Here is a 7,192-nt window from a genome sequence, read left to right on the forward strand (position 1 = left end):
TGATGAAAAATTGAAAAAAATACATGTTTTTTGACTTTTATGTGAAAAATCTTTTACTCATCTACAAAAGCGAATGAAAAAAACTGCTAAATAGATTCAAAATTTTGTCCTGAGTTTAAAAATACCCAGTGTTTACATGCTTTTTGCAATTTTTTTGCATGTTATAGAGCTATAAGTACAAGTAGGATATTGCGGTTTCAAAACATACATTTTTAAAATGTATCAATAGTGACATTGTAACACTATCTGTCATAAATCGCTGAATAACACCCCACATGTACATATTTTTTAAAAGTAGACAACCCAGGGTATTCAATATGGGGTATGTCCAGACTTTTTTAGTAGCCACTTAGTCGCAAACACTGGCCAAAGTTAGCGTTCATATTTGTTTGTGTGTGAAAAAAGTCAAAAACTAAATTGAACGCTAATTTTGGCCAGTGTTTGTGACCAAGTGGTTACTAAAAAAGACTGGACATACCCCATTTGCAATACCTTGGGTTGTCTTCTTTTGCAAATAATATGCCATCATGGGGTAATTCTCATTCCTGGGCTACCATACGCTCTCAAAGGCAACGTAACCAATCTGGCCATTTTCAATGTAAAAATATTTGACCCTGTAACTTTCAAAAACGCTATAAAACCTGTACATGGGGGGTACTGTTATACTCGAGACGTTGCTGAACACAAATATTAGTGTTTCAAAACTGGAAAATGTATCACAACAATGATATCATCAGTAAAAGTGCTGTTTGTGTGTGAAAAATGCAAAAAAAGTCACTTTTACTGACTATCATCGCTGTGATATGTTTTACTGTTTTGAATCACTAATATTTGTGTTCAGCGAAGTCTCCCGAGTAAAACAGTACCCCCCATGTACAGGTTTTAGGGTGTCGTAGAACGTTACAGGGTAAAATACAGTGATAGCAAATTAAATTCTCTGGACTTTCGGCCTGGGTTGGCAGGCAGGTCCCTTAAATTGCAATCAATAAAATAACTTAATTATATTTATTTGTATATTTATTTATATAATTATTTATGTAATTTTGTATATGGACATATGAATAGTTTGTATTCTTTTTATTTATATATACATAGATATATATACAATTTCATTCTAAGTGTATTTTGATATAAATATATATATTAATATCAAAATACAGTTAGAATAAAATTTCGTATAGATATAATTTTTTAAAATTTTTATTATTATTTTTACGTGTTTAATTTAATTTAAATTACTTATTATTTGTATTTTATAATAATATATATATACAATATATATAGTTATTATATATATATATATATACGTGTGTAATTTAATTATAAGTGTATTTTTATATTAATATATGTACATATTAATATAAAAATACACTTAGTATGACATTATATATATATATTTTTAAGTTTATTTTTTTTATGATTTTACACTAGCAGGGAGACTGCCTGTCAGCACAGACAGTCCCCCTGCAGGCAGACACATGGACACCTATTGTGACCATGTGGTCGCCCTGTTGGGCGATCACATGGCCCCAGGGGTGCTAATCTGCCATGGGGAGACTGTCTGGGCTGCAGGCAGTCTCCCCACAACGGGAGCACCGCCGATCGCCGCCGGGGGAACGACGGCGATCGGGTAAGTAAATCTTAAAGTTAGGACGGTTCAGGACCGTCAGCGGTCGGCAATGGAAAAATGCCGATGACGGTCCTGAACCGTCCTACGTCCTTAAAGGACCACTCTAGGCACCCAGACCACTTCAGCTTAATGAAGTGGTCTGGGTGCCAGGTCCAGCTAGGGTTAACTAATTGTTTTATAAACATAGCAGTTTCAGAGAAACTGCTATGTTTATCAATTAGTTAAGCCTTCCCCTATTTCCTCTAGTGGCTGTCTCACTGACAGCCGCTAGAGGCGCTTGCGTGATTCTCACTGTGAAAATCACAGTGAGAGCACGCAAGCGTCCATAGGAAAGCATTATGAATGCTTTCCTATGTGACCGGCTGAATGCGCGCGCAGCTCTTGCCGCGCGTGCGCATTCAGCCGACGGGGAGGAACGGAGGCGGAGAGGAGGAGGAGAGCTCCCCGCCCAGCGCTGGAAAAAGGTAAGTTTTTACCCCTTTCCCCTTTCCAGAGCCGGGCGGGAGGGGGTCCCTGAGGGTGGGGGCACCCTCAGGGCACTCTAGTGCCAGGAAAACGAGTATGCTTTCCTGGCACTAGAGTGGTCCTTTAAGGGGTTAAGAGACTAGGTGAAGAAGACACTGCTTAAACAAGCTTACAATCATATGATGCACAGTTACTATTTATTTGATAAATGTAACTCCAAAAATACAACTGTGAATGTGACACATGCAACAGCTTAGGAATCTTGTCAGTCTAGTTAGTAACTTCACTTCACTTCGTTAGTAACTTCACCTTTGGGAAGATGCTCTGCCTCCAAATACTGCAGCCTCCTAGATGTAAATCCATCTTTGCTTAATTATTTTCCTCACTCTACCTACAGAATGAGACTTATTCAAATATTCAAAAGCTGCTCATCCATGGCTCGTGAGCAGCCTCTGTACTGCTCGCGGCATGGCCACGGACTACCGCTATACCAGCGAGGTAGGCTGTGCTTGATTTTGTGTCCGCCATTCTTTTTCGGAGCCGTGCTTCGGTCGCTCCGGTTCTCCCCACCCCACTGCCCCTACGGCTGCTAGCTATGTTGCGAGCCTCCCCTCTAACTGTTCTCACCTTCCAGGTCAAGTGTACCGTAGGAATAAAGCAAGTATATATAATTTCACATGTGTTTACATACTTTATGATCAAATTCATAATATATACGTTTCAAGCTAAGAATTGAACTGTTGGACGTTTTTTTCCCTAGGTAAATGATGAGAGTAGGTAGTCTGTTATAGCAGCCTCCTCATCATATCTTGTCACGTTAAATGCATCAATGATACATCCCACTTTTCTTTTTTAAAATTTCTTTATTTTTGGTTCGGCACAGAGTGCGGCATAGCAATATACAGTGGCTCACGCAGGGGCCGAATACGAACAGTTTTACAGGTTATGCATCAGCAGACAGATGATGTTTTAGCATATGCGGTGTTAATATGTGCCGCTCCGTGTCGTCTTAAATTGAGGGGGGGGGGGCCTTTTCAGCCCTTTAATCAAGTAAACAGAAAAAACAGTAATATGATAATAAAACAGTACAATATAATACATTGAAATAAAACGTTGCTATGTAAATAGTGCGGCAGTCAAATTGCTTTTCGGCTGATTCACGATTATAAAATACAATCTGTGTTGCATATATCTGTGTAGGCTTTAACATCTGTGTGTTGCGTCGGTACGGAGCGTGGTCCGCTGAAACACCGCGGCTCACACAGAGACCGGCCTCTGAGGAGTGACGTGTGACCTACTATACATGCTAGGCGTATGTCTGCCTATATGGCCTTGGTATCTTGCCTTTCTGTGTCGTTAATAACCATCGTGGGCGTGTTTAGCCCGTACATAGAGTAAACAGACAATGCAATACAGTGCCATATTCTAGACAAGCATAAGAATCTGTTGCGATTCGTCCAATTGTCTGATTTTTATACAGCGAAGAATTAAAAATGATAAAAATAAAAACTGTGGAGGGGGGAGAAGGGAGGGTGGGCCAGGTTGAGAAGCTGGGGGGGGGAAGGAAGCACCGGTCGTGGGGGGGGGGGGGGGGGGGGGCGGGGCGGGGGGGCGCGGCAGAGTGGGGCCCTTTCGGAAGCCTCTTTCTGTCAGCGTCGTAATGGTATGGCCCTAATCGTCAATATAGTCTTCCCAGGGTTGCCATATTTTGTGAAATTATTTCTATGTTCCTAATTTGGGCTGTGAGTTTGTCCATCAGATATGTGTCTTTGATATTTACGATTACGTCGGCGTCTGTGGGTAGGTCAGGTTTTAGCGACGCTTGGGCAATGGCCCTTCTGGCCGCTAGTGTAATTTTGTTAAAGAGTTGTTGTTCTTTCCTGGGAAGGCCGTCTATGGGTTTGGATAGTAGGATCGACCATGGTTCTAAAGCAACAGGTTTCATTAGTACGTCTGTCATTAGCGTCTGTATGCGCGTCCAGTATTTGTGTAGTTCAGGGCATTCCCACCACATATGTACGAAGGTGCCTTTACCCCCGCAGCCCTTCCAGCATGTATCGGTCGTGGTTTTCCCCATTTTATGTAGTTGCACTGGTGTGGTGTACCATCTCATGAGCATTTTATATGATTGTTCTTGGTGTAGTACGCAAATTGAGGTCTTGGCTGTCGCTTCCCATATGTCAACCCAGTCCTCTCCCTCCAGTGTCCCCCCCCAGGTCCGTCTCCCATTGGCTAATGTATCGTGGGTCCTTAGCGTCTTTAGCAGGGGCGCTGAGTTGTGCGTAAATAGCCGTTATTAGGCCTTTTTGTACGGCTTCGGTATTACACAGCTGTTCGTAAAACGTCATTGGGGTGTGTGCTGCTTTTTTAACCTCTGGAGTTCTAGCGAAGTCTCGTAGTTGCATGTGGCGGAATACATCCTTTGTAGTTAGGGTCGTCAGAAGTTTCAGACTGTCAAACGTTTTAAAGGTGTCGCCCTCGTACATTTGTCTGTATCTCTGCATCCCCGTGCTCTCTAAGCCCCTAAAGTCTCTTGCGCTCAGCCCGGGCTCAAACGCCTTGTTTCTCAAATATGGTGTCAGTGGCGAGGGGGTGTGTTTAAGTGCGTACTTGGTAGCTGTCTTGTCCCATATTCGTACGGAATTTAGAATGGCCGGGCAGGTGGTTCGTAGGGCGGGTCTGTCTGGTTTGGGGACCCATATCCAGTATTGTGGCAGGTCTGTGCCCATTAGCTTCGTTTCCAGGTCGACCCACCTATGGGAGCCTTCTGGTGTGTGCCACGCCACTATTTGGGCTAACTGAGCTGCCAAGTAGTAGAGGTGCAAATTTGGGAGTCCAAGCCCTCCTCTTAACTTCGGTCAATACAGCACCTGTCTGGCTATTCTGTGTCGTCTTTGTGCCCATATGAAGTTATCTATGTGTCTTTGTAGTGTGGTGAGGTCTTGCTTATTAACTTCTATCGGCAGGGCTTGGAACAGGAATAATAGGCGTGGGAGCAGTGTCATTTTAATGGCATATAGTCGCCCAATCCATGAGATTGGCTTCTCCTGCCATTTGTCTATATCCCTGCATAGTTTTTGCAATGTGGGCGTGTAGTTCGCGTCGTACAATTTCCCTGGGTCTGCGGTTAGTTTGAACCCCAAATATTTGACTTCGGTTCTCGAGAAGTTGAGGGGGTGGTGGTTGGCTTGTATGGCCGTGATCTCTGCTGTGTTCAGTTCCAGTGGCATTGCCACTGATTTTTCTAAATTAATTTTATAGCCTGATACCTGACTGTATTCGCCAAGGAGGGAGAGAAGGTGTGGCAGGGATCTCTGGGGGTTAGTGAGTGTAACCATTATATCGTCGGCGTACGCGGAAACTTTGTACTCCTCCCCCCCGCCCGTATGCCTGGGATGTTCCCGTCTTTCCTTATCTGCTGCAGAAGTGGTTCTAGCGCTAGGACGAACAATAGGGGGGAGAGGGGGCAGCCCTGCTTGGTGCCGTTGGCGGGCGTGAATGGGGTCGGAGCCGCTCCTGGGACAGCTGTCTGCGCCCTAGGTGCGGTGTACAGGGCTTTTATGCCCCGTATGAACTTTTCCGGCATTCGGAGGTGCTCCAAAAGCGAGAAGAGGTAGTGCCACAGGACCCTATCGAACGCCTTCTCCGCGTCCAGGGAAAGGATCAGAGAAGGCGTCCGGGTCCTTACCGCCCACCAGATGACATCTGCCCCTCTCCTAGTGTTCTCGTATAATTGCCGAGATGGCACGAAGCCGACCTGGTCCGGCTGGACCAGCCTTCCCAACAGGGGGTTTAGACGTGTCGCTAGGATTTTAGCGAACAACTTGACATCGAAATTTATAAGCGAAATGGGCCTGTAGTTCCCGGCCTCCGACGGATCTTTACCAGGTTTTGGGATGAGGGTGATGTCCGCTGTTAGTGTTTCCGGGTTGGGATGTCCTCCGTCCATCCATTCCGCATACACCTTAACTAGTCGTGGGATCAGGGTGTCTCTGAGGATTTTGTAGTAGGTACCGTCGTACCCATCCGGTCCCGGGGCCTTATTGTCTTTAAGTGCTGTGATGGCCTTATCTACCTCATCCTCCTCAATCGGAGCATTCAGTGTTAGTATGTTTTCCGGCGTGAGATGTGGCATCTTTGTTTTGTTTATGTAGTTTGTAACCGTAAGAGCATATGATGCATTGTTTCTGTTTAAGTCCAGGGAGTGATTATAAATGTTGGCTAGGAGCTCCGTGAATACCTGGTTGATTTCTGAGGGGTTATGCGTTATCTGCCCTGTCTTGTTACGGATCGCCGTTATGGTTTTGAACTGTTGTTTGGGGTTGAGTGCCCTGGCCAGGAGGGTGTCCATTTTATTAGAGCGTTCATAATAAAGACGTTTTTTACGGACTAGATCCCTACCCCGGTCCTCCACCGCTAAGGCCCTTATTTTGTGTCGAAGTGCCCGGAGGTCCTGGAAACCTTGCGACGTGCGGGTTTGTTTGTGCTTGGCTTCGGCCCTCCTCAGCGCCTTCTGGAGCTCAAAGAGGGTTTCTGCCTTCTGTTTTTTCCGCCGGGTTGCCAATTTGATGAGGGAGCCCCGGATGACCGATACATCCCACTTTTTTTTGTAAATCTCTTTTTTTATTGAGGCATAAAGTTATGTGGGTACAGAATGTAAAAAGGGAGACAATAAGGTTTCAAACAATTCGGGGGCGATACAATGCAATGAATATCATCTCTAGACGGTGTTAGCCTCGTTTTTTGTTTTTTTTTATAATTCTTCATTTTTGTGTGCAAGGTTTAAGTATACTAGTTTTGCCATGCCGCAACAGTTACAAACAGTTAATTCGAGAAGCGTGAGAATTGTGGCATATGATGGTGCTGCACAATTTTTAAGTGATAGACCAATAAAGAGGGTTCATATTTTGTGTACATTTGTTATATTAAGAGGATTGATTTACATGCTAGACGTGTTTTGTGTGAGTCCTGACAGCTGGTGAGTCGTCTATGGGACGTTGGGTGTTTAGGAGGGATGTATCCTTACTGCCAAGTGCGTGAATTTACCATACGCTGAGGTTGTGGTCATGGGGCCCTGTGGCTGTAATGGTCAGCTTG

This window comes from Pelobates fuscus, chromosome 5, assembly GCF_036172605.1.
Source record: "Pelobates fuscus isolate aPelFus1 chromosome 5, aPelFus1.pri, whole genome shotgun sequence".
Taxonomy (NCBI): Eukaryota; Metazoa; Chordata; class Amphibia; order Anura; family Pelobatidae; genus Pelobates; species Pelobates fuscus.